At 40.8% G+C, this 27,027-nt stretch overlaps 1 protein-coding gene across 10 annotated transcripts in view; it reads left to right on the top strand.

The window, feature by feature from the left end:
* HIVEP2 (HIVEP zinc finger 2) overlaps nt 1-27,027 on the top strand; it is a 182,118-nt gene that overhangs the window by 80,033 nt on the left and 75,058 nt on the right. For 7 of the 10 annotated variants that reach the window (XM_045842657.1, XM_045842656.1, XM_045842653.1 and 4 more), the window contains exon 2: nt 20,363-20,474. The exons of the other annotated variants lie outside the window; for them this stretch is intronic. The gene's annotated coding sequence lies outside the window, so the exon portion shown is untranslated. The remainder of the gene's footprint in view (nt 1-20,362; nt 20,475-27,027) is intronic. 10 annotated transcript variants of the gene reach the window in all.

The raw sequence follows: 27,027 nt of genomic DNA, 5'->3' as shown, positions 1-27,027 counted from the left end.
TAAATATATTTTCTTCATCAGATTTTTAAAGTCTTGAGATCAGAAAATACAGCCTTTTACTTTTCATACTCGGTAGAGCCTGAGTATATCTTTGACACTGGTACTTTTAAATGCCCACACTAAGCGCATGGACAGAGGCAAAGTGTAGACTTCTCAGGGGGCGGTGGGGCCCTGAAAAATAGTATCATTCTTATGGCGAGCATGAATGAAGCCTATCCCAGTAGGTGGTGCAGTGTTCCTACATAGTGTCCCCAGAACTAATTTAGGCCTCCATCAAATGTTTGCACATATGTTAGATATTTGTGACCACTAAAGGCTTCTTATTTTGTATTGTTGCTGTCCTTTTATTTTGTTTTCATTCGTGATTTTTTTTTTTGTTTACAAAGACACTGTTAGAAATGCATGTACTCCTCTGTCCCTCCTAATGAGAGGTTGGTGCTCGGGAGGTGGGGACTCTCTGTGCAAGAGGCCATGGCTGGCGGACAAGGCCAGTGGGTAACGATGAGTCCTTGCCTGTGATGCACAGGAGGAGATCATTCCTTGATTTCTCACAGTCATCATTTCTAATGTAGCCTGGAGCTGAACAGGGACCTGCTCTGTCCAGCCAGGGGCCATTTTATCTTTGTTTAAAAAAGTCCCCATCGTGGAACCACTTGCGGCCTGGGTGGCACATCTGTGTGTTTACAGAGCCCTCACTCACTGTTGCAGGTTTCATAAGGTCTCAGATGCCCACCTACTTTCTTTGGAGCAGCCCGCTGCTCTTTACCATCTGGGAAGAAGACCGTTGGGGTGGTGAGAATTGAAAGGGAGGTTGGAGATGACTCAGGCACACGCTTTCTCTTTTTAGTTGAAGAGAGGGAGGGCCAGCAAGAGGTTGCTTGTGGTCCTTGCCCGGGTCATGGAACGTTTTGTGCCCTGTTTAGTCGCCCTGCGTTTGTTCTTGTTCACATACGCGGCCCTGTAAGGCTTATTCAAATAAGGCTTAAACAACACAGCTGCTGCTGATGGAAATGCTTAAGAAGCAGGATGTGGCGTCCCGTCCACATAAGAGCTTGCACCATACCGTGCTCTGGAAACTGAAGTTTGATTCAGGTGGCACCAAGTCCACGCCACACCCTTCGTACCAGCCTTCCAAAGTTTGGCTCTCTTGATTTACGCTCTTCAATTAAAAAAACAAATGTCACACTGTCATTCTGAAAAGTACCGTTGGTTGTTTGTAGAAATCTCTTAGTTGAGTACAGTCCTCACAAGGGAGTTTGAGCGATGTAGTAGTCTGCAGGTTTGAGCTGTAATCACTCGATTAAACCCATTGTGAATACAGGAACATGAAATGAAGTGTTACCGGAGCACGAAGTTCAAGGGTCTCTCAGCTTGGCACTACTGACATCTTAGGCTGGATAATTCTTTGTTGGGGGGAAGGGAAGTGTCCTGTGTATTGCGGGCTACTTACCAGCATCCCTGGTCTCCACCCACGAGATGAAAATACCGCCCCTCCCCCCACTCCCCAGTCCTGACAACCAGAAATAACCCCAGACTTCCCCCAGTATCCCTTGGGGAAACAAAAGCACCCAGGTTGAGAAAATCTGTAGACTAACAATAATCTGAGGACGAAACATCAACCAGCCTGAAGCAAGATTTTCATTAACAACTCAGAGCCTGACTTCAAGAAGCCAGAGTAAGAAAGTAAGGATTGGATGGTTCAGTTACTAAATAATGAACATTCCTAGTCAGTGACAGAGTGGATAGCAACCCAAACCAGGGGATTTCCCCTGCTGGCTTGCAGCAGGAATTCCCTTTCTCTTCCTCTTGCCCTCAGTGTCAGGACACTCCCTTTTCATGACTGCCCTAGCTTCTGATTCACTTGTTTTATGTATCGTCTTTTCTTGTCCACATTTCGGCCACCTCTGTTGCTACCAGTGACTGATCCGCCACTGCCGCTTTTGCAAAAGCCTAGAGCCACTGAGATTCTTCCTGCTGATGCCCTGGCCCTGCGCTCTGCCCCGGGATAATGTGTCGTGCTGTTCTTCATTATTTACTGCTTAGAGTTCTGCCTAGGCTATTGTGGCCCCTGTAGGAAAAGGTGAGGAACAGTTTCACGTCCTGTGAACTCATGTCCTCAGTGGGACTATTTTTTCAAACAGAAGCGATGCCGTATATAAAGTGACTAGGTTCTATAGTACTCTTGTTACATTGCCTTTGACTAACCTGGGATGCCACTCCCTGTCTGTGACTCTGGTTCTAGAGGGACACGCTCCAAATTTCAAACAGTAGCCTCAGGCTTACGTCTTGTTTTAAGCAGGAGCCTCCTTGGTAGGCTGTGATAGTCCGGGGTGTAGCTATTCCCAGTGAGTTCTTCACTGAAACTACCAGGAGACCCCCCAGGTAGGCAGCTTAGATTCCCCTTTCCTTTGGGATTGTACTCCATCACCCTAAGTCCCAAACCTGGAGGGCAGACGAGCTGGAACAGCTACGAAAAATAGAATCATCTGGCGGTCTGCTTGGGTTCCATTTGGGTATGCTCTTGTGTATAATCTTTGCCAAATGTACTAAGCCTGCAAAAGGGGAAAACAAGAACCCTTAATCTATAGACTGCAATACCAAATGATTCGGGAAATCAACAAGAAAACAACTATCTTCTTAGCAGGGTCTAGAAAGAGTAGGAGAAAAGATACATACTGTACAAGGATGCAGTTAAACTAAGGGGAGTTTAGATTAATGGAAAGAACAGAAATACCTTATTCTTTGTTCCTACATCAGATAACAAATGTTTACATCAAGTTTGTCACAGATAGGAATGTTTATCATTGTAGACTGGACACATACAATTGAAAAGACTGCTACTCCAAGACTTGAAAGGGTGTTACAATTCTGATAATTTTGTTTTTTTCTCTTTCCCTCTAAATTTATCAAGTTGCACAATTGATATGTTAGACTGAGAGATAAATCTGTGCAATCTAGAATATGAGAATGATCACCAGGAACTTTGGGGAAGTTTCTAGAATATCCATATTGATGCTTTTCAAATTGGATTCAGGGTGCCGTGGGACATCTAGCAGTTTTGAAAGAAAGTACAATTGTGGTGGATTTAACATGGGTCTTTTTTAAAAAAAAATCCATTTTATTTTATTTTTTAAATACAGTTCCCTCCATTTTCCCACCAGCACTTTCCCTCGCCCTACCCATGCCCACTTCCCACCCTCAATCCCACCCCTGCTTGGTTCTGTCCATGGGTTCCTCATACAAGTTCATTTACATCCCTTTCCCTTCTTATCCTCCTGCCCCTCCCCCCGACCCGCCCCCTTCCCCTCTGGTTACTGTCAGTTTGTTGTCAATTTCAATGTCTCTAGCTGTATTCTGCTTGCCAGTTTGTTTTGTTAACATGTGTCTTTTAAAATCATCTCTAAATTTGAGGCTTCAGATCATGACTGGATGGATGTTTAGCTTCCAAATTTAAAATTGTGTACCATTAAAGAGATGCTTTTCTCAAATACTATTACATAGCTTTCTGATTACATAGCATGCATTTTTTAGGGCATCTACATAGTAACAGTCTGTTTTCAATATCTGCCCTTCACTAGCCCCTAGTTCCACGCGAACCAGAACCATGGCTTTGGGAATACACAACCGTTGTTTTCTGAATGAATAATTGAATAAATGAAAGAAAAAATGGCACGCTATGAATATTTTATAAGAAAAGCATAAAGCCCTGACTAGTGTGGCTCAGTTAGTTGAGTGTTGTCCTGCAAAGCGAAACATCACCGGTTCGATTCCTCATCAGGGCACATGCCTGGGTTGTGGGTTTGGTCCCTCATTTGGGCACTTACAAGAGGCAACCGATTGATGTTTCTCTCCTTCTCCTTTCCCCTCTCTTCCCCTCTCTCTAAAAATGAATAAATAAAATCTTTAAAAATAAAAAGACAAGCATAGGCCCTGACTGGATTGCTCAGTTGGTTAGAGCATTGTCCTGATAATGCCAAGGTCATGGGCTCGATGATCCCCAGTTGGGGCCATGCAAGAATCATCCAATAAATGCATAACTAAGTGGAACAACAAATCAATGTTTCTCTCTCTCTCTCTCTCTCTCAAATCAATAAATAAAGATTTTTTTTAAAAGAAAAGCATCATGCTTTTTGGGTAGGAAAATCAAATAAAGATATTCTCCAATAATGAAGCAAAAACAAAAGTTAAAAGAATTATCATGTAGGGAAGTTTTGGGGAAAGTATGGCTTTTATTGAAGAACAAAGAAGTGCTGTATTTTCTGGAGAGGGGAAGCACGGCATGCCCTCCAAAATTAATCCAGTGGCACACGGAAGCACAGAGCCCTCCAAACCCATCCGTTTCAGTCTTCCTTTATTGGAACAAACACTTTTCAGTGCCAGAGTAAACCAGGGCCGTGATTCGGGTAAAAGAATATTCTTGAGCTGTATAAGAAAGATTTTGATTTGGTTGCCAAATTTAGAATAAAGACCCTCACTTCTGAGAGGGAAAGCTTTCCGTCACTGTTCAGTACAGACCTGGCCGGCCCACCTGCGGCTCCGTTACCCTGTGGTCCCGTCCCACCAGCACAGACAGTGAGTAATCGGGGATGGTTCCGTATATCAGACTTTCTTTGGTTTGGCACGGGTGGTCCATTTTGCCAGATTAAAACCATGAATGGAACTGAAAATTGAGTGCATGTAACTGCAGGGTTCTTGGATTTCTTCAACCCAAGAATCTCTTTATATTGCCAGTATTAGGTTTTCAAGAGCATTGGTTTAGAGTCAAACCCACTGGATTAAAAGAAAAAAGAAAAATATTTTTAGCCCTAATGGTGAGGCCATGGACACGTTCCGTAAACTCCTGGGGCCTCAGGTCCTCTGTAAGACCATAATAGTACCTGCCTCATGAAAGATTTAATGAGAAAATATGCATAAATCACTTAGCACATTGCTGGAACACAAGGACTCAGTAAATGTTGATAATTTTTATCATTCCATGCAATGATTGTTTCAAACTCCATGACTATTTCCAGGTCTTTCATTTTCTTACTTGTTTTGAGTAGTAAACCCCAAAAGTTTCCTTTTTATGGAAATCAGAGTAGTCTCAACAGAGTCTACTCTGCCAAAACTATCTGCTCCATCTTATAACGAAATTAGACAGTGCTTGATGTATATGTGTGTGTACATGGAACAGGGCCTCAACCCCAAGTCTTGCCAGCCTGGACGCAAGGTGACTCCAATCGCTGGAAGCCAAATCCTACGACCAGGGCTTACTTCAGGGCTGATAAGGATGCTTCCTGTTGGTGATTTTTTTCCTCGCCTCTTATTTAAAACATGAATACCAAAGGGAGTTGGAAATCTATGAAGTAAACTTGTAAAAGAAATAAGAAAACACTTCTGTTATTTGTTGTCACCCAGAAACTGATTTTATAAGTCATTTTCTAAGCTCTAAAGAAGCCCTTTTTCCTGACTTTTTCATTATAGGAATAAAACCGGGTTTTCAGTTATAATCGCATGACTCAGACTGTCACACTGTAAAACGAACGTCTTTCACTTGGTATAATTTCTTGCTTACTCTCTTCAGCTGGAGTATTTCCTTGTGGTGGTGTCACTCCCAGGGTGAGAACCACTCTGGGGCATGACCCAGGCTTGGGCAGGATGTGTTAGTCATTGGGTGCCGAGAGCGTGAGTGGCCAGTGGGTTCTTTCAGGGTGCCTCTGCAGAAAGTCTCCGGGTGTCCTTACTGGCGATGTGCTTGCCAGGGGGAGGCTGGATAAAATGGTTTAAAGTTTCTGAAACAGGGTAGTTTGCGCAGCCCCTCTGTTGCAAGCAATTTCATCTTCCGCAACTTACATTTGGGTGTGATATTTCCCGATGGAAGTTCTTATTTTTGTATTGATTAAGCTCTGTTAAAAAAATAAGGCTTTAGGCTGGATTGGGAGTAAAAAGGAGAAAACTGTATTTGAACAATGATTAAAATAAAAAAAAATAAGGCTTTAAATGGATGATCTGGAAAGTTTTGTTCACCCTGAAAATGTTCTGATCGAAGTTGACCTTTGCCTTGTAGAGTTTTACTTCTAAGATTTTTCCAGTTTTGTGTGATTTCTCTCCGATTCCTTTTGGGCATCCAAATCAGTAAGTCAATATTAGTGATTAGTTAATTGTTGAGAATTTGAAATAATACTTGAACACAGTTAAGTCAAACATTAACACAGTCAAATAATGTCTCTGTACTGTGGCCTAAATTTAAACATGCTCAAACCTTCCACTTTAAAAAGTAAACAAACAAGCAAACAAACAAACTCAAACTAAACCCTAATGGCTTCTCCAGCTCCTGCATCACCTGTGTCAGCTGCATCACTGTTTTGACCATCTGCTTAAAAAAGGAAGACCAGGAAACTTTCTAACTCAGTGACATCTTTTAGGTCTTCTTCACTTATTTGTCCAATTGTTGATTTGTACTTGACACTGTTTATCGTTTAATTTTTTTCTCCACTTGGCTCTCTGGTGCTGGGACCGGTCCCCCACCTCTGGTCTCAGCCCCTTGACACCCTCCTCTGGCTTTGTCGCTTTCCCCAAAGTGCAGCGCTTAGGCCTTCGCTCCTGTGACTGCCCAGTTTGCTCACACGGGCCAGTCGTTGTAGGTATCACGTAGACATGATGAAAATCATGTCATGGTCTCCCAAACTGGATTTTCAGCTCCACATTTTTTTGCGGGGTCTACAGCCATACCTCCAACTGTCTGTGTGGACTTTTCTCCTTGAATGTTTTGAAGGTATCTTAAACCTAGTTCAGTCCAAAACCAAATATACTATTTTTTTCCTTCTGAATTTGGAGTTCTCCTCGTCTGCCTGACAAGCTTGAGCAGATCACTCCAGATCCATGTCAAGTGTCTCCACCCTTAGCCCGTCCTTGACACGAGCCCTCGCTCTCCTACGGCACCTGCTGTAACTTGTACTCCAGCACTTTCCGTCCTCCTGGCAAACCGGGTATTTCTCAAGGTCAGAATCACATTTGTGCATCTTCTGAGGCAGCACAGGGCCTGGTGTGTGATGGGTGCTTAGGAAATGTTTGTTGAATATTAACAGAAATGGCAAATGGTAGTTCCCGAGAGAGGAGGCAAACCTTTTATTTCACCAGGCAGGAAAGTTTGTAAGTGGTGAGGTATTAAAAAGACATTATTTATAGTTTTGTAGAAAATGAAACCATCAGCCTTATTGATTAGATGTAGCCCCTAGGATGTCTGTCAGAAGGGAAGAGAAACTTCTATGTCCTTCCTAGACTCATGGTTGACCTGGTGCTTGTACGTGGTATGAATGGAGACTCATTCATGGAAGCATGGTAGCAGGTGCAGTTTTTTGGGTGCCTTTTCCAGCTATTCCAATAGAGTACCTGATGGACAGAGCAGAGCTGAACTATCTGCTTGGGAGAATATTAGGTGCGATTATTTCCTAGATACACTTTCTCCCATTTATTATTCTAACGTTCCCAAATGGGGCTATGCGGGTCAGGATAAGAGGATAATATATGTGCTTCCATTTACTTAGGCGGAAAGTAGTGAATAAAATTATGATTTCATTTCTAGAGGAGCTAGCCCTGCTCTGCCCTCCCTCCACCACCCAGATAAGACGGTCTTTCTAGCTGTGCTAGTCCTATCTATTTAGAATTATCTCTAAATCCACTAATATGAAGCTCATTCTTGGGTGCCAGTAGCTTCATCACATTTCATTGAAGGAACATTGGAAAAAGTTTGTTATTGGAATCCTTATGTTATTGGGATTAACTTCTAACTAAATGGAACAGGTATCTAGTTACCGTGGGTTAATTCATGTTAACTTTTAACGCAAGAAGTCTTAGCAATGAACACTCATCTGCGGCGGTCCTGTATTGAAGATTAAGTTCCCGGCATGATGATGCCGGACCATCACAGAATATGTAACTGTTTCCCTGTTGGCATTCCTGAAAACGAGCAACATTTCCGGAGAACAGAGATTTTTAAATACACCGATAAAAATTTTATCTCACTTTTTAAAGACGTGCAAACGTCACATAGATTTGTAGTTTTGTGTTTTGTGGCCTTACGCTGGTTTGTCAGTCTTCATGAGGAACAACGAACAAAACATCCTGTTTTTTAATATCCAACACGAATCCCAGTGGAATTATTACTGAAATAGCTAAGTTTCTTCCTATAGCAGCAGGTTTTAAAAAAATTTCCATTTTTTAATGTTTCTCTTCAAAGCCTCAGGAGTGTGACTAAAACAAAATTGGCACGTGTCCTCCAGCACTGAAGTCCTGCTAAGTGTTAATTGTTCAGGTTTTTTAAAAAGATTTTGAAGATAACTGATGAAAACGTCGCACCTGACCCACCACCATTAAAATGGTGTCTGTTTTAAATTGAAAATATTTGTGAAACTCTTTTGGTCTTTTTTTTTCCCCTTACATTTCATGGTTTCACCTCTTTGAAACTTTGCATGATTCTTTTAACTCTTGGCTTAGGTTAAAATAACTGAAATCGAATAGAAAAGATATTTTTGAAGGGTTGTAATATGGCTTTAGGACTGGTGAAAGAGCCAGACTGATGACTCAGAAGCTGAAAATAGCTCTACATTTTATACAGTCAAGTAAGACTCTGCACCTCGGCCTTCCCCACACCGGATTAGCCAAGAGCTGGAAGTGGTCCCACCCCCAGCATGCCACCCTGGAGGACACGCTGGGCTTAGGGAAAACCGGTGCCTCAGTGGAACACGTGCTGCTGGAAGGACAACCCTGATGCACAGGGTGGATTAGAGCTGAGTGACCTCAACTCATATTCATTTCCTCTGAAAGGAAAACCCACAAGGCTCTCTCTGTGCCGCGGAGCGGCTGCGGCGGCGGGGGTTCTCCTGATGGCTCCCAGGCACCCCCACTGGCTGCAGGACTGCGCTTCCGTTTGATGCTCGCCTCCCTGAAAGGGCCTGAGGACAGCGACAGCGTTTATCCTGGTTCTTAGGGATCCCATTTTAAGACCATGGCATGGAGAGTGATAGACTTTTTTTTTACTCTTACAGATCCCCCCCACCTTAGTTTATCTGCTGTATGTTTTCATGCAAAAAGCTGTGAGATAAAATGAGGAGGGTAGAAGATGAAGATGATTCCTGATCACCTCCATTGCTGTTGAGCAAGTGGGTGCACTTTTCTGGGAAGCGCCTCTTGAGGAGGTCCGAGAGCTGAGTCATCACCGAGAGTGAGCGTTTGATGCCTCATCTTCAATTCTTGTTACCGGGAATGGGACTGTCTGCTGTGTCCTGTCAAATATATAAACTGCCATGTCATAATTAACGCCCGATGCTTCTCTAATTAAACAGGACTGATGAGAGATATCTGGCAGGATATTAGCAATGGAACAGTGATGTTTGCATTTAAATGGTCTTAATTACCCCTTAGACTCAATGCCCTGTTAAGATGAACGGGAGAGTGCCACCTGTCACTTAGCTCTACTGTTCTAGACAGTGGCTGTGAGCAGAAAAGGGCCAGGGGGCAGTGACTTGCATTGTGGTGTCTGCTTTTGCAGACAGAAGGTTTGGGAATGTATATTCTTTTCTTCTCTCTCTCTCTCTTTTTTTTTATTCTTTTTTTTCCCCTCTCCTTCAAAGGAAATTAAATCAGAGCCCTGACAGGAGAGGGTAAAATCTCTGAGCAGACCTCCCCAGTGCTTGGAATTCACAGACTCTTCCACGTCCCAGTTTGCTATTGTCCTAAGGCAACACACTCCCCTGCTGCTCTCTGCGTCTCTGGCAGCTCGCCAGCCTCCCAGGGCCGCTGGCTTTGATGTGAGGAGCAGGCTGTCCTCGGGCCAGGCTGTTGTTGCCCTGGCCTAGGCTTCACCCACCGGAATGCCAGGAGGGATGTCCTGTCTCGCACTATACATCTTGACAGCCCAAGTCATGGTCAGAGGTTTCTAACACTCTGTGGCAGAGGGAGCCTGCCTCGGTGTCAGCCACAAGTGGCTGCCTGCAGCGGCTTAGCTCTGCTCTGCCGTCTCTCAGCGCCTGTCATCCGGGGGAGGGCCCGTCCGCCCCAGGGGGAGACACCAGCTCTGCCAGGTCAGCTGTCAGTCTGCAGGGCCTTCTTGGCGGGGCTCAGGGGAACCGACCCAGCGAGCGGAACAGCTTCCTCTGGGGACACTGCATCGACCTTCATTTGATCTAGGCCTGGCAGTCTGGGCAGCGAGGAAAAGAATCCTGGCTCAGAGACCTTTCTTAACTGAACCTATCTCCACCACGCTTCCAGAATTGTAGTTAGATGTCTGTGCTGTTGCAAATTTAACTCTTACAACTTCTGGTAATATCTATAGGTAATTCTAAAAGCAGGTGGATGCGTAAGCACAGAGGGTTATAATAATAAATACTGGGGGAGACAGAAATGGGACTATGCCTTGTACTTAACTGAAAGGCCAACCCAGGCCAGGATGGGGGTGGGGCGAGGGTGTTTCTCATTGATGAGCTGTCTTCCGAAGGGCCAGTTTAATTCAGATTGTCTCGGCAGACCAAAAGCAGACCGCATCTTGTTCTAGTTTAGATGGCATAGTACCTTGCACTGTATCTTAATAGGCTTAGTAATGGCATAGCTCACAGATGGGGAGTTTATTTTAGTAAAATCCAATCCCCAGCCGTACTTGATTTCTTTGTAGTACGTTTTGTAATGTCCAGAGGTTTTTTATTTGTTTGTTTGTTTGGTTCCATAAAGTAAATTCTCTAATGAGCACACATTACATTTTTGTCAGTCTAGCATGAAAAAGATCTTTTTTTGCAGTCAATTAGGGTGCAGCCTGCAAGATCCTATGACCTACTTAGGGGAGGTCACCTGAAAGGGTTCAGAGTAGAAAGGGGAAGAGATTTATGGAAGACAAGCTTTACTGGTCTTTTTAAGGCATGCCTGTTTGCATTCTATTTAGCACTTCACAGCCATTCATGAGTAACAATTTAGCGTCCTCATATTGTATCTTTTCCTTGTCTTTAATGAGTCGGAGCCATGTGTCATGTGCGTAATCTATTGGGGGTGTAGGTAAGTGCATGGGTGCATCCTGAGTACTAGGGCCTTATTTAACACAGCCCTAGTGACGCAGGTATCATAATGTTCAAGTCTAGATGCTTGGAAACTGCAGAGGTTTGCCATAATCTGCTGCTGAAACTCTGTCTTCCAGCAAACACTGGGGATTTCTGTCGTATAGGACCGTGGAAGGGACAGTGGCTGGTAGTCATGGCACTTAACACTAACATGCAATGTAGTGTGTGCAGGCATTCCATCTCTCATTTCTTACTGCTTACAGTAGGCTGTGAAGTTGCTAGTTCTGCAGATGATGCTGGAACTCAGCGAGTTGTTGACCTGACCAGGGAAGGCTACAGCATGGTATTTCTCTTTCAGATGTGTTTCTTCCCTCCTGCAGCTTCCAGGGACCCTCCTCTCCCTGTAATTTTCTTGAGTAAGGAAAGTTTGGGGATTGAATTTTCATATTTATGTCGATCTTGGCAATCCTGTTGAATCCATTGGGCAATATATCCAATACATTGTGGACTGACAGGAAAAATTAGAGAGATTTTTAAAAATCTAGGGCATAATTCATTAATAATTTCATTCTGTGTCTTGGTGTGTTTTCGTCCCATTGTCAGCCAGTGTGGGAGGCAAGGGAAGAAAGAGATTGGAGCCAAGGGTGCTGTGTAGGTGTGTGCCATCCAAAAGTATCTCAGAGGAGACAGAAGTGTTTGTTTTTATTATAAAAGTAAAATTAAAGCACTAATGGAAGATTATCAATTCTATTGTAGTGAAAAGTTATAGTCTAATGCTGTTAAAATTCTTAATCATTAAAGACATGTTTATCAAAGGCATATATATGCCTAATACCCAAATACGGTCATTCTGTGCTACCAGGCTTATGCCTAAAATGTCACTAAAGAAGCCTCTTGTTGTCTATGGGGAGAATTTGCATAAGACTGAGGCAAGACTACCCATTCCTCTAGTGACCCGGAACAGCATTATAATTCCCAAACCTGCAGACTTGAACCGAGGTCGGAACTTTCCTTCACCTGGTTAAAAGTGAATTCTGGTTAAAAGTTTCACACGATGTTATCTTCAACCGCAAAGCAAGTGCACTGTAGTATTCTCTCGTTGGAACCCAGGCAGTCCCTCTAGAATTTCCTTTTCTGGCCCCTGCTCACACTTCCCACAGCCGGGGTCTGATTTAGCCTGACCTCTATGAAGTCATTTGCCACTGTTCTAGCCCCTACTGAACACTTCCTGTTCCCAGTTCCCGGTATGGTTATAGCATCATTACCACACAGTTTAGCATTTGACACTTAAATTTTTAAAATAATTTTTATGTGTTGGCTCCTCTCTTATAACAACTAGCACGATGTTAGGTACCTTGCAAAAGTCTTAATTGGTGGGCTGTCATTTCTGTTGTCTGGCTCTTAGTAAACCATTTTTACAGACTAGAGAGCTTTGCTTCCTGAAATGTGGACTTGAGTGAGACCAAGGCATCAAGATTGCCTGGGAACTTGAACAGCCTGGACCCCAAACCAGACAGCCAGAATCATAATCAACATTTTAACAAGCTCTTCTGGTGACTCATACACAAGCTTTTCATAGCCCCGTTGAGGAAAGTCTCTTTTCCTGGGAGGGGTAGACACCCCAGGAGGCTGCCCTCCCTCTGTGCTGGTGTTCCACTGTGGTGACTTAGGGAGCCTGCTGTAGCTCAGGGAACATGCAACTCCAACTACAGCAGTGAGGTTGTAAATGTAGTCCTAACATAAAAAAAAAGGTAAGAAAAGGTTTAAAAGTGGCCAGAGGGCCTCGTTTAAATCATCAGCACTGTATTTGTATTCTGATTCAAAACAACCACCAGATCCAGGATCATTAAATTCCCTCTAAAGGCTTCTTAAAATTCTCAAAACGAGGAGCAAAAAGTACGATTTCCTTTTCCTTAGTTACCTTTTTTTTTTTCTTCACTTGAAGTGCTTACACCCACTCAGCTTGCTATTTTGAACTCTGGGAAAGAAAATTTGTGGGCAACTTGCAGATTTTCAGGAAACAAGGCTTAGATTAAATATTTGCCACATTTTTTTCTGCCTTTCTTTCTTTGGGAAAGTGGAGAAGCACATCACTCATGCTTTCACTCAACTTGGCACACAGTGTGACTTCCAAAGTGTGGGTGGAAGACAGCTCTTGTCCTCATTCGCCCAACGTGGCACAGAAACTCCTGCCCCTACCCATCCCTTCTCTTGTCCTCCCCTGTCACTGCAGTTTCTGGAATGCTTCCTGTACAGAGCAGGTTTTGTAAAATGTAGGGTTCCTTGAGGGTGCCTAGGGTTTTTAAATCAAGGAAGATAACATGTGGATGTAATTAACATGCACAGCAATAGGCAGACCAGTTTCAGTCGAATTTTAGTGTACAGGATGTTGTTATAATTTTTAGTAATTAACATTTCCCTCTGCTAGTTTTTCTATTTCTTTGAGTCCAAACCCACTTTGCAGACGACAGAAATAAGAGACGCTGGTTGGGATGGAGGGACAGGGGAGGCTGTTAGGTAACTTCTTCCATTTAGCTGTGTTTTAAATGAACTCAGGGCTCCGTCTTGTGAATATACTAAGAAAAATAAATTGGGTGCATGGGATATTATTTTGTGGTTGTGCCATTTACATAGTTTAATTTCACTTTTGTTGAGGCAAGTGAGATGTCTTATTTTAGACAGGACTTAAAATACTTGTCTTCTGTCTCATCATTGTTCACCTACATGTAAAGGATTCAGGGGCCCTTGTGAGGAATGAACACAATTTAGTTGGAGTTGAGGAATGAAGTATTTTTAAGCAAATTAAATGGAAATGAGGAAAGACACAGAACCAAGAGACTTGTAGAACATAAATGTTTATCAAATAGTTAAAATGTGATACATGTAGAGATGTATTATAATATACTATGACTTTTTAACATGGGAAACAAAAGAATGACAAGATGCTTGTATGTGTGATCAACACAATTTCATTCAGACTCCTAATGGGAATTTTTGAGGGGTATGATTGAATGTGGACAGCAAATAATACACTTAATCAAATAATATAATCTGGGGAAAATATGTGAGAATTTCATGAGCATGGATGTGAACACAAGGAAATACTGGGTCGGCCAAAAAGTTCATTTAGTGTTTTCCGTAAGATGGCTCTACTAGTGCTTAGTTGTCTTTAACTTCATTCGAAACAATTTTGTAAGATTGTACTGTCAGCTGTCATATCAGCATGCTGTTTTAAAAAAAACTTATCAAAATTGGTGAACTTTTGTGTAGTCATTTTAGTATTGAGGATGGAAGAAAATATGCAACATTTTTGACACATTATGTTCTATTATTTCAAGAAAGGTAAAAATGCAACTGAAATGCCAAAAAAAAAAAGTCTTGTGCAATGTGTAGAAGAAGATATTGTGACTGATTGAAACTGTCAAAAGTGGTCTGTGAAGTTTCTTGGTACTATTGACATTTTGGCCAAATAATTCTTTGCTGTGGGGCTGCCTCATGCAATGGAAGATGTTTAGCAGCACCCCTGGCCTGCACCCACTAGAAACCAATAGCAGGAGATAGCTGACATACTCAAAATATCCAAATCAATGAAGATAGTGGTGAAAATGAAAAATGTGCTTTGTATTTTTGGGAAAAAATATAACGGACTTTTTGGACAACCTAGTATTAAGGAATATTTGAAAAAAGAGAAAAAGGAAGCTAGTCTCATGGAGGATTCAAACATACCATAAAACAGTTGTGATTAAACTGCTGAAAACTCTGCCAAACAATGCCAGTCACATCATACTGCCCTAATAAACATTCCATTTTAAATATGTAAACCAATGTAACATCATGGAGAATCCAGAAACGGGCCCATTACAATACCATATGCACATAGAATATTATAACTATAACGTTGTGTAGTATGGTTAGTAAATAGTATCGTGGTTAACTTGGGATTTGTCTGAAATATTTAAATATGTACCTCACACTGTGGATCCAAATGTATGCCAGATACATTAAATGGGTAAACATCTAAAAACATACTTATAGAACAATTTGTAGAAAAATCAGTATATGCATCATATTAAAAGCCCATTTAAGTTCATAAGAAAAAATAGAACCTAAATGTAGTCAGATTATATGAATAGATAATTTCACTAAAGACAAAAGTCAAAATTATTTTAAAATAGCTGTGTAATTATGGTTACCATTAAAATTAAAAAGCAGCCCTGGAATACCATTTTACATGAAATAAATCACCCCAAATTTAGTCACATACAATGTGAGGAAGTTTGGTGCAAGTAGAATGCTCATATATTGCTGATGGCTTTATAGGTAATTTCAATCTCTTGGCATTAATTTGGCTATAAACTTGACATCAATAAATACTTATACCATTTGATCCATCGAGTATATTTCTCTTAATATTTTAAGGAAAAACCATATCTCCAGTGTTAAAAATAAATGAGAACATCTGAAATGTTCACGCATATAGGAATAATTAAGGAAAAGACTAAGCCTGCTAAATCTGTGGGATATTATACGGCCAGTAAAAACGAGAACTATGTGGATTACATGGAAATATAGAATGTTTTCGTGAAATGCTCAGTAAAAAAAGAGGATGCATAATTACATGTGTATTAGAAGAGCATCTATATGAAAATATGCTTACCTAGAGGTGAATAAATACTAGATTAATATTTTAAAAGTGAAGATAATTGTGATTGGGTGGTGGGAAGAAGGGTGTTTTTCTGGTTGAAAAATGTCTTCAATGTTGTTGTGTATTTGTAAGGATGATTAATATAAATTACTAAGTAAGACAGCTGTACTAACTCTGGCCATCACTATTGCTTTCCAAATGTTATCATGTAGTTCTGCCAAAATATGCCACATCCTGGATGTGTATGTCTCAAGGTATTCCAGTCTCCTTATTCTCCTTGGCCAGTTTTTTTTTTTTGCTTCGTTTGCAAATAAGAGAGTTGATTATAACCATGATGAAAAAGATGTTATGGGGCCTGTAATATTTGTGAGTCTATTGTCACTCACTTGCACTTATTTCTTTCCCATTTTAAACTGAGAAGCATCTTTAACATCCTTGGTGCTCAGTAAACTCCTGCTAAACATAATTGAGCTTTTGCCTACAGGAGGAAAAGATGCTCTGTGATGTAAAGGGGAAGACAGTGCAATGATAGGAAACCTGTCTTCTAGTTGCATTACTCTGGGTCAGTGACTGTGACCCTCTGGGCCCCAGTCTCCTAGTCAATAAGAGGAGAGTATTTGGTGGTCACTAAGGAGGAGTCCAGGGCTGTGAATACTTTAACATTTGCTGCCATAAAGTGCTCCTGAGAGAGCCGATTGACTGTGTTCACTGTCACAGCAGCACACGTGGCTGAAGTGCTCCCAGGGTGGCCAGGTCAACTCAGGAAGCATGGCTTCCGGGTGCTGCATGGGGTGACCCATTCAGCTAGAGAAAGCTACTCAGGTCTAACATCGTAGGCACATCTGATTTATTGTACGCAAATAACTGAAATACACCCATTGGTGACATCATTATCAGATATTACCCAATGATAAATTACTCCACTGTTTACACTGTGTAACTGAAATGCAAAGTTCAGATATATTGTATTTTGCTGTGCATAATGCGCACGTTTTGCCCGCATTTTGGAGGGAAAAATTAGGATGCGCATTATACCTGGGTAGTACTAATTCCATATCTATATGTTTTTAATTCTTTTATTCATGCCTATGCCTTAAAAGTGTAACTCTAGTAAACAATAATGATATCCATATGCAAAATAATACCCTGGAATATGATTATTGGTTTTGTTACTAAATATAAATAAATAAAAACTGAGTTAAAAATTAAAACAAAATATTTTTTCCTGAAAGTTTGGGCCAAAAACATGGGTGAACATTATACATAGCAAAATACAGGTATTTAGATTTTCTTATGGAGCCAAAGTGGACTGAGGTGGGGTTTTTGTTCTGTCTGGTTTTGTTTCTCAGTGTGGTGAGGCAGGCAGTACAAATAAATGGAAGGTAAGGAGGTTTAGACTCAACTGCTTTAGTCAGGTTATGAAATTATTTCAAGGGTTGCACTGCTGTGTCATGTAAAAATTGAAAGGAGCCTGTGCTCCTATCTCAGCTGTCACTGTTCACTTCTAAGTAAATGAACATTTCTAAAGAATGTTGTCTTGGGGTTTGGCCACAGAAGGCTTGCCTGTTCAACAAGCAACTGATCTGTATCTTCTGGGCTAATTAGGGGCAGTCATTTAACGGAATCAGCCAAACAGGAAACTAATATATTTTGGACTTCCTGAATTTGAAGTGTGATATAAGGTGCCGTGTCACCACTGAAAAATTTCTAGGTAATTTGAAATCACTGGCCACTGAGATAACCATAGTTAGATTGAAACTAGAGCATATTTGCTATGTTACAGGTGAATGACCTTTTAAAACACTCAATGACTGGCCATGCTTAAGTAATTGAAGTCCTTTTATGAAGCAAGAACTACATATTTTAAGAAAATCATACTTAACCTAAGAAAAAAAGACAAAGAGGAATGGTGGATGTATACTTTTGTACTGATCAATTTCGTATTATACATTGAAAAATTAGTGAGAAAGAATTTTTTAAAACTTAGTTTTTCCAAAGAAACAAGCAAAATATAACCAAAGACACTGAAATAGAGGACAGGCTGACAGTGACCACAGGGGAGAGAAGAGGGAATTTCAGGGGACAATGGGAAGGGTTCACGGGAACAAATTTAAAGGACACATGGACAAAAACTAGTGGTAATGGGAGGGAAGTGGGGAGGGTTGGGAGGGGGGCTGGATTGGGAGTAGAAGGGAGAAAACTGTATTTGAACAATGATTAAAATAAAATAAAAAAAAACAACCTAGTTTTTCATTGTAGTTGGCATACAGTGCCAACTACAGATGTACAACACAGTGATTAAACATTCGTATGCCTTACAAAATGATTACCACGATATGTCTAGTACCCATCTGACACATACATAGTTATTGCAGTATTATTATGCTCCCAGTGCTGTACTTTACATTCCCATGACTGTATTTATAACTGGAAGTTTGTACTTCTTAATCTCTTTCACCTTTTTTGCCCATTCCCCTAACCACCCTCCTCTCTGGCAACTATCCGTTTGTTCTCGTTCTCTGTATCTATGAGTTTGTTCCTGATTTGTTTATTTTGTATATTGGATTCTACATAGATGTGAAATCATACAGTATTTGTCTTTCTCTGTCTGACTTATTTCACGTAGCGTGATACCCTTAAGTTTCATCCATGTTGTTGCAAATAGCAAGCTTTCATTCTTGTTTATACCTGAGTGATATTCCATTGTGTGTATATCATATCTTCTTTGCTTACTCTGGTACCCTGGTATCTATTAATGGATACCTATTGGCTTTCATATTTTGGCTATTGTAAATCATGTTGCAGTGAACATTGGGATGTATATGTCTTTTCAAATTAGTGTTAGGTTTTGTATACAGATACCTAGAACTGAATTGCTGGGTCATATGATAGTCCTAATTTTTAATTTTTTGAGGAACCTCCATATTGTTATCCATAGTGGCTGTACCGATTTACTATCTCCCCAACAATTCACAAGGGTTCACTTTAGTGAGAAAGGATTCTTAAGAATCTTCAGGTTCATTCTGCACCATGAGAAGAAGCCCCATTACTTTTTCTTGGAAAGTGACTTACATAAACATAAGTTGGTAAATAGTATAATAATGCAAAACTATCTTGGAAAAAATTCAAAGATGATATTATGAATATAGCTACCAAATATTATTTGAAAAGAGGCTTCCTAATTCTTTCATGAAAGACCTGGAAAAATAAAAAATTATTTTCACAGTTCTAGATGTACAAATGTGAAAAATGACTATATCATTTTGTGTCATTTTGCACTTCACTGTTTAGGTGCCTATATTTGTTGAGAGAGTGTAGTTTCAAATAACCAAACCATTTGACCGTTGTCATATTCATGGCAAGAACCATAAAATAATAATAAAGACTGCCGTTGGATAAATAAGTCTTTTGAGACCATATACAGATGAGTTTCCTAGGTAACTATTTCTTGAATGGCAATCAGACGGGAATCTAGACCTAGGTTGTCTTAGAAGTGGGAACCTAGTTCCCACGACTACTCTGGATTTCTACTTTGTTTGTGTAATTATTGCTATTTGTCTTCATTGTTAGGAATAATTTTGTTTAGTTTTGTGTTTGAGCATCTCCCTTCCAATAGTGGATAGCAAGTCTATCTCATCATTTCTTCTTTAACTGAGATAATTATCAAGGAATTTTTCTAGCATATGGAGTGGGACTGGGGGAGTGACAGTCTGTGGCTAATTTCAAATTGTGTACTAAAAATCATGTATTTATGGTGTTGGAGTAGGTTTTTGTAGTTTCACTTGGATATAGTTGTATTTCATGTTCTGGGACTTTAAAATATTAACTCTACCCTGGGGGAACCTGATTCAGGAGCACTGTATTTTGCTGTGTATAACGCACACAAAGTGTGGCTGCGTATTATACACGGGGGTGCATTATACATGGCAAAATACGGTAGCTGGAAGCTGTCCAATTTTTTTGTCTCCTTCTTCTGGTCAACCCCCCAGCAATCCAATTTGTTTTAGGCTCTCACCCATTGAGATATAGCTTGCTTTCTCTCCGCCTTTCTTGTGGCGCTTAGTTAATTTTACATTTGGGCTTCAGAAAAGGTGCATCTACTAATAAAATGAATACAATTAACTTGTATTATTTATAAGTCATAATTAAGCTGTCTAGCAAACTCTTTCTGTGAGAGACAGGGTGTAACATTTTAAGAATGATTTGAAAATTCATCTTAGTGAGTTCTCTCCAAATGATGTATCTGGGTGTTAGTTCATAGACCTTAACAGCTTTAAGGAACTGCAAGTTACACATTTTTGTTGCATTAATAAATTAATAAGAATCAACCAGCCGAATTCCAAAACAGTCAGCTGTGTCGTCCCCTCATGCCTGATTTTATGTATCCTAGCTGACATTATATAGTCATCATTTCCATGTACCAATCAGTACTGAAAATAAGCTCTTCTGCTTTCACCCTGCTGTGCTATTTTATTGTTTTCTCTAGGCTTGAACATTCATTTTACCCCAAACTGAAAAATTTAATTTAGTTGGCAGATGCTTTTGTTGTTTTATAGTTCTAAGTAGCATAGTAACTGGGAGGAGCGACAACCATGATTTGATTTGACTTCTGTGTTACTAATGTATAAATCATATAATGCTGCTCTGATTCAAACACAATCTTTTGTTGTTTTTTTTTTTTTTTCCTCATTAGGTGGAGTCTTTGATTTTTTTTGAAAGACGATAGTAATCAGATCTACTTGAAAAATTAAGTGAATTGATTTGATTGGAACACTCTTACCAATTTTTTAACATTCAGCAGTTGGGTAAGTTGAATCAAGTGTTTTCTATGTGGTTTGGTTTTAGAATTATTGGAAAGATCTCTCACACGAGATATTAAGTTTTACGTAAAAATTTAACAGTAATAATTTGAGACCCTCAAAATATGTGAAAGAAGTCTGGGATGCTGTCTAAATAAACATGTTTTGAAGTTTCTCCATATTTCTGGAAACTTCCTGTGTCGAAGGATGAGATTAGAAAATGTTGTCATTTATAGTTTGGATCCAGATCTTTCTGTTTACTCTTTGAATGATCATTTGCTTTTAGTACTTGAGGTAATGTGAAACTGTCAGATCTCACTCACAGGGGGACGTCTGGGTGTGCCTGTCCTGTATTGTTTCAGAGTCAGATCTAAGGTGAAATGAATAAATCGGTAACTCTTTTTGTTTTAAACCATGAACATATTATAGAAATCTTTGTTTCTGTGATAGGAATAGATATCTTCAGGCCTGTCTCAATTCAACTTCCTTATCGCACTGTTTTTGCAGAAAGCTCTGGAGGTAGAAAACTGTAAACCAGGAGGAGTTTAGGCTTTCAGAAAATTATTGGTGCTGCCAAGGCAGCATTTAGTGTGAACAGGACTTTGGCTACTGTTAAAATGTCAGGAGAGTGAAACCTGCTCTGTCAAACAGATTTTTGGCATCAGAAGTCTAAATGATACTGATTTTAAGGTTTGGTAATTTTTTTAAAAAAAATCCAGGCAAACTCATGTTTTTAATTAACCCTTTACAGAGTAACAGAAAATTTGGGAAAAAACATTGTATTCCTAAATTTTATTCACATTTCTAAAGTGTACAGCTTGATTTCCCTCTGAATAAACTGGAGCTATTTCAAAACCTGACGAAATATAATGAGTAAGACAGGAAAGTGTCTAATCATGTGGGAAGCAGACTTGGAAACTAAACTAGTAGTATCTGCTTTACCTGTGGACATGTTAAGACGTGATAAGGTCAGATGGTTTTTCAGGGAGACGCTTGCATTGTTTGTGCAATGCCGATGACAACTGCCTTCATTTTGTCTAAAATAACCTCCCTTGAAGCTATTGCCCTGGAACTCGATTTGTTAATGTAGCCTTTGAGCATTCAGTGAGTGTGGAGAAACCAAGTGTGGAAACCCGGGGTATCTTTCCATTTTGCCTGTCAGGTTCATGACCCTCGGGTCACAGATTCACTTGTGACCAATAATTTCCATTGTTATGGACACGTGGTGCCATTCGGAAACTTTTGTGGATAATTAAAGGGACAGAAGGCAGTTAGATGAAAAACCCATCAGGAAGAGAAATGTTAAAAAGAGTTTCAAAAGCAAAGCCTTAATTTCTTCAATAGCTATAATAGATGTTCGAAGATGAAAATTAATACTCTGAGCCGCTAACTTAAATGGCTTTGTCTGCCACATTTTATTTTCCATCTGCTCCCAAGGCCGGCTTGTACAGCTATTCCCGAAGTACCCTACAGTGTTGCACTGAACCTCTGGTCGGCAGGACCTGGGTTAAACTGTGTTGAGGAGACTGTTCTGTTCGTGTGTCCGCAGGACAGACACGGCCTGGGCACCGGGTGCAGCGGGTCTCTTCCTTGCTCATCACACTGGGAGCTCTGGGAGACCGGGATGAAGTCAGCTCACCGGGGTCACTGTGTTTTAAAATAATTCTTTCTTTGAATTAAATTAGGATGCTACTTAATTCATAAGCCCATATGAGGGTTAAGTTCCTGGGAGGTAGTAGGGACTCAGTAACCAGTAGTGATTGTGATGGTGGTGATTAACAGCAGTAATGGTCACAATCACTGTTTAAACGTGACCATAATTATATTTTACCAACCATGTGACTAATTCTTTGGCTTGCCATCCTGGATATAACCCATAGAGATGAGTACATTTTCTCAATTAAACCAAATACTTATTTGGGTAAGGAAACATTTCCTATGAAATCGGTGAGCTCTCCTCACGCTGTGTATGCCTTGCGCAATCAGCAGTTCCTGGGGCATTAATCTCTTCGCCTGGCCTTGTCCATTAGCCCAAATGAGGGTTTTTTTTTTAAATAATAAATTTTAAAAATGTGTCCAGTCTTCCCCATTCCAAAATTGGTAGTAAATAGAAAACAGTTTGCAAGATGGAAAACCCTCACCATTAGCTTACTCTTCCTTTTATGGTGCTTTTTTTTAAAAGATAGTAAATGCAAATTATTTTAGCTATAAAATAATATGGGTTTTCATAGTCTGCCATTTCCCGTCAAGTCTCCGGGACTATGACTTGCCTTGACCTCAGTCATTTTAAGATAATATCAGCTGACCTATGAACTTTTAACTGCCTACTCAGATTTATATGCCCTCATGGCATTGGGGGTAATTATTTAAGAATTGTGTAAGTGGTATTTCTTCTTTAAGCTGAGAAAAGGGGAGAGGGAAGGTGAAAACTATTAGCTTTCATTGGGCATGTTCCACTGAGTCAAGTTCTTGCTGTAGCTGCTAAATTGTTCCAAAGTAAGAATTAAAAACCCCTATTCACTTGAGGAAATAGGGTTTCAGAGCAGTAATTACTTTGTTGAGAATTACATAGTTATGACAGTACTTTTTGGAATCAGAAGTTATTCAATCTTACTTTGAATTAAGAAATCGGAAATAGTTTATTTTCTGTGGAGATTGCTGTATTTTGCGATGTCCCAAGTGCATTGTCCACCCATCCATCTGCTCCTCTCTTTTCTGTGATGCCTTTTTATGTTTGGGGTTTTTTGTTTGTTTGTGCTTTTTTGGCCATTACTTATACCAATATGGAAAATATAAAACTTGTAACTCTTTCTACTTGGACATTTTTAGCAGGTCTTACAAAGATTTGATAAGTTTGCAAATAAGATCTGCTATCTGTTCTCTATGGTTTGCTACACCTTTTGCTGCTGTTACATATAAAACAGAGTACACCTTGTAAGCTGCAAGGTGTTGTGACCTTCAAAATATTTCCTTTTACACAGGGTCATTTTTACAGCTGTTCAGACGTATAGAGTTCTTCTTCTGGGGTCTTCTGTATTGCAAGGCGACTTAATAGAGTTTCAGTATTTCTGATTATTATTAAACTGATGTGAAGTGTTTGAATGCTTATGGTCGACTCATAAGGACAGCCGTCTATTTTCCCGCCACAGTCCGAGTGAGGGGAGCCCCTTGCTGCTAGGCACACAGGTTTATTTCCCCCCAATTTCTTCTTACCCTCTGCTATAAAACTTGACTCTTCTGCTTTGTTTTCAAGTATGTCACTCACCTGTACCTTGATTCCCTTGTACATTGTATACTTTACCCATTTATGAATTCATCATTCAGTCAGCAGGCATTAACGAAACCAGTGGTACCAGCAAAACGCGTTTTGCTCCACGAGCGTTCTGTAGCCATCTGAAAATCTGACTGTGGGTCGCTTTTGTATCCTTTCATAGTATTCCCTCCTGCCTGTCCTTCTTCCCGTCTCCTCACGTCAGCGTGCAGCGCAGGATGGCTGTGTGGGGGAACCTCTCATGTTTTTCTCACCACACAAAACCTGCACAATGCAACTTAGTAATCGTATGCCTTGTTCCTGTGATGAACTGAAATTTGGGTAATGCTTTACAGTTTACAAATGGCTCTGATGTGACATTATCTCAGTAAGGGCAATAGATACTATATAGATATGACTCACATTTTGTTTTGTGTATGAAGAAACAGAGGCTCGTGGGGTTACAACTTAATGATTTGCTCAGAGTTACAGTATCAGTGAGTCATAGAACCAGAATTCTGTTTTCTTAACTTTAGACAGTATGCCATGTTGGCTGGTGGTGTTCGAATATCGGGATTTTGTTGATGTGGTCACTATATTCTGTTTAGTGTGAATCATATAAGGAAATAGAAGCCATATCGGCGTTTGGGGGAAGAGTCACAGCTCATTAATCCAGCGAATTTTGGAGGCAGCACACCTTTACCATCCTTGGTAATATAAACTCTTACGTTCACCCAGTCACTCCCCCTGTTCTGAGAATCTCAAGCTCCAAGCCAACAGCTTTGTAGATCAAGACTGGTCTGTGGAATTCTGATTCCCTTGGCAATTACAGGTTTCATCATAAATGACTAAATTGGGAATTGGACAAAATCACTTACATAGGGAGCTTCGTGTTTTATCTCGTTTTCTCTCTGAGTCATTGTAACACTTGCTGTTTCTCCCGCGTCGTTCCGTGTGCATATACCTGTGCCCATGCTTTATAGTAAATGATTTTGGGGAGGTTCTTATCTCATATGCCGCGCCGTGACAGCTCACAGGCAAAGACTCTGTCTTCCTTTTGTTGGTGTCCTCTGCAACCTTGAAAACGGTGATTGGAAAAAATGGTTAACTATTCAATAAATATTTGTTAAATTTGATAGACATATTTGGTTGTGCATTTTCTTTCACAATTTATTTGGGGACTGCAGATTGATATCTGGGCACAGATTTAATTTTAATCATATTAGTGAGATGAATCAGCAAGTCTGATATTTATTAAATATCCAGAGCAGAGCCATAAGGACAAATTTATGTGCTTCTTTAGTGTTCTTTTCGAATGCAAAAAAACCCTTCTTACAGTGAAATAACAACAGTCCCTTCCCGTCTCACCAAAGCAAAACAAAAATTCCCACATTTCACTTACACACATGTTTCATTGTCTTTATGTTGACCGTGGGGACAGAAACAATTGACCTCTGCTGAGATTTAATGAGGACAAGGAAGATGTGGCCTCTGAGTATAAGGGCTTCCTGGGAGCTGCATGTGGAGCCGCAGCCGAGGCTGTGCACTTCATCTGGCCTGCAGTGGCGGGAAGCCCCTGGAAATTTCTGAGCAGCAGAGTGATGTAACCAGAGCTGCACTGGGGGAATGTGGCTCCTGCCAGGTTGTGTTGAATGGCGTGGGGGTGGAGGTGAGGGTGGGTGAGTGGGTGCAAGAGTTCCTGAAGGCACAGAAGACATTTAGGAGGCACTTCCATTAATTCACACAAGAGCTGTCACCTCCTGCTGTGCCCTTTACCTCTCCTCCCACACTTACATCAGAGATGAAAGCCCTGTTTGGAAAACTTTTGCATCCCAGGTTTAGGGAATGCTTTCTGACTTGACTTCTTCCTGTCTAGTCTCTTCCTTTGTTCCTCACGTCTCAGGTTTTGCATCATGGTGCCCTTGTGGCTCCTTTCAGCTCAAATTCTTTTCCTCAAGATTCTCCTGGTATTTCCACAGGTCACTGCTCTGATCATTTTCCCTGGCTTCCATATACTTGAGGGTACAGTGCCTAGACTTGTCCTTTGGAAGTTTGCATACAGAGAACCTTCTGATCCCCTGATTTGAGGCTCTGGGCAATAGGGCGGGTGTGGAGGGCCTGAATTAGAGTGGTGACAATGAAGAGCAACTGGATACAGACAATAGGAGGGGGGAGTGGGCAGGAAGCCAATGTAGGACTGCCTGAATGGGTAGAGTAGGGGTGTGTGTGTGTGTGTGTGCGCGCGCACGCACACCTGCATGTACACACGAGTGCATGCCCCTCGAGGGACACTGTCAATGATGACACCAGGCTTTGAGCCTGGGAGTTTGAATATCACTTTACAGAAAAAGAGACAAAGGGAGAAGAAGCTGGTTTGGGTAGTAGGGGGATGAATGTGATTGTATACCACTTGAGTTGAAGATAAAAGTAGATGAAAAGCATGTACTTAACTTCTCATTTTTTTCAAGAGGGTTTATTGTTGGAAACAGGAATTCACTGGAAGACGTGAGTCTTCTTCCTCTTCTTGCTCTTTTTCCAGATTCTTAAATATTTCCCAAGAGCTTCAGATGGTTTTAGGTTTTCTCAACTTTACTCCTGCCAACCACCCTCTCCCCGCCGGCCCCGCCAAAGTCACCTCCTCAAGAACATGTGTACTTGTCAGAGTACTCACAGCAGCCAGAAGTGTGCCTTTTGGCCTCCTCAAAGAAAAACATACGGGCAAAATAGCTCTCTTTTCCTTTTGAGGAGCATGGCCATTGTCGTCTCACAACTTGCTGAAATAGCACAGCGCAGGAACATTTCTTGGCAGGCTTGGAAACCGAGGGAATGCGCAGGCACATGCACTTCTCCTTTGCTGCAGTTTTCGGTCGAGGCACTCCAGTTCCGGGGAAGCTGGGCAGTTTTACTTGAGTGCTAAAGCTGAAAAAATGTGTAAGTTGTCAGAATCTAAAGCTGTTTCCTCAGCTGGTGGCGTGTCTAACAACAGAATCCTTAGGCTCTCAGGTTTGGTGGTGGCGGTGAGTTGGCAGGTCTTAGGGTAACCTCCTCCCCATTTCCTGTCCACTGAGGAGTGTTTGAATTTTGGAAGAGGTTCTCTTGATTAATGCAGTTGAAGAGCGTATAATGGTAATTATCGTTTGCCCCCCTACCTTGTGTATTAATGATTAAAGCAAGCATTTAATAACTATAGGGCAGTAAATATATTTCAGTTCTTGAGCCATAAAAAGATTTCCATTAACAGAATGTTTTGTGCACAAATAAATTATTCATTGACTGTAGCAGAGCTTGATTCTGTCATCAGCCTTAAGT

This window comes from Phyllostomus hastatus, unplaced genomic scaffold (genome assembly GCF_019186645.2).
Source record: "Phyllostomus hastatus isolate PE091 unplaced genomic scaffold, TTU_PhHast_1.1 phas_contig_40, whole genome shotgun sequence".
NCBI lineage: Eukaryota > Metazoa > Chordata > Mammalia > Chiroptera > Phyllostomidae > Phyllostomus > Phyllostomus hastatus.
Note: the sequence above shows the minus strand (reverse complement) of the source record. Positions and strands in the feature narration are given on the sequence as shown.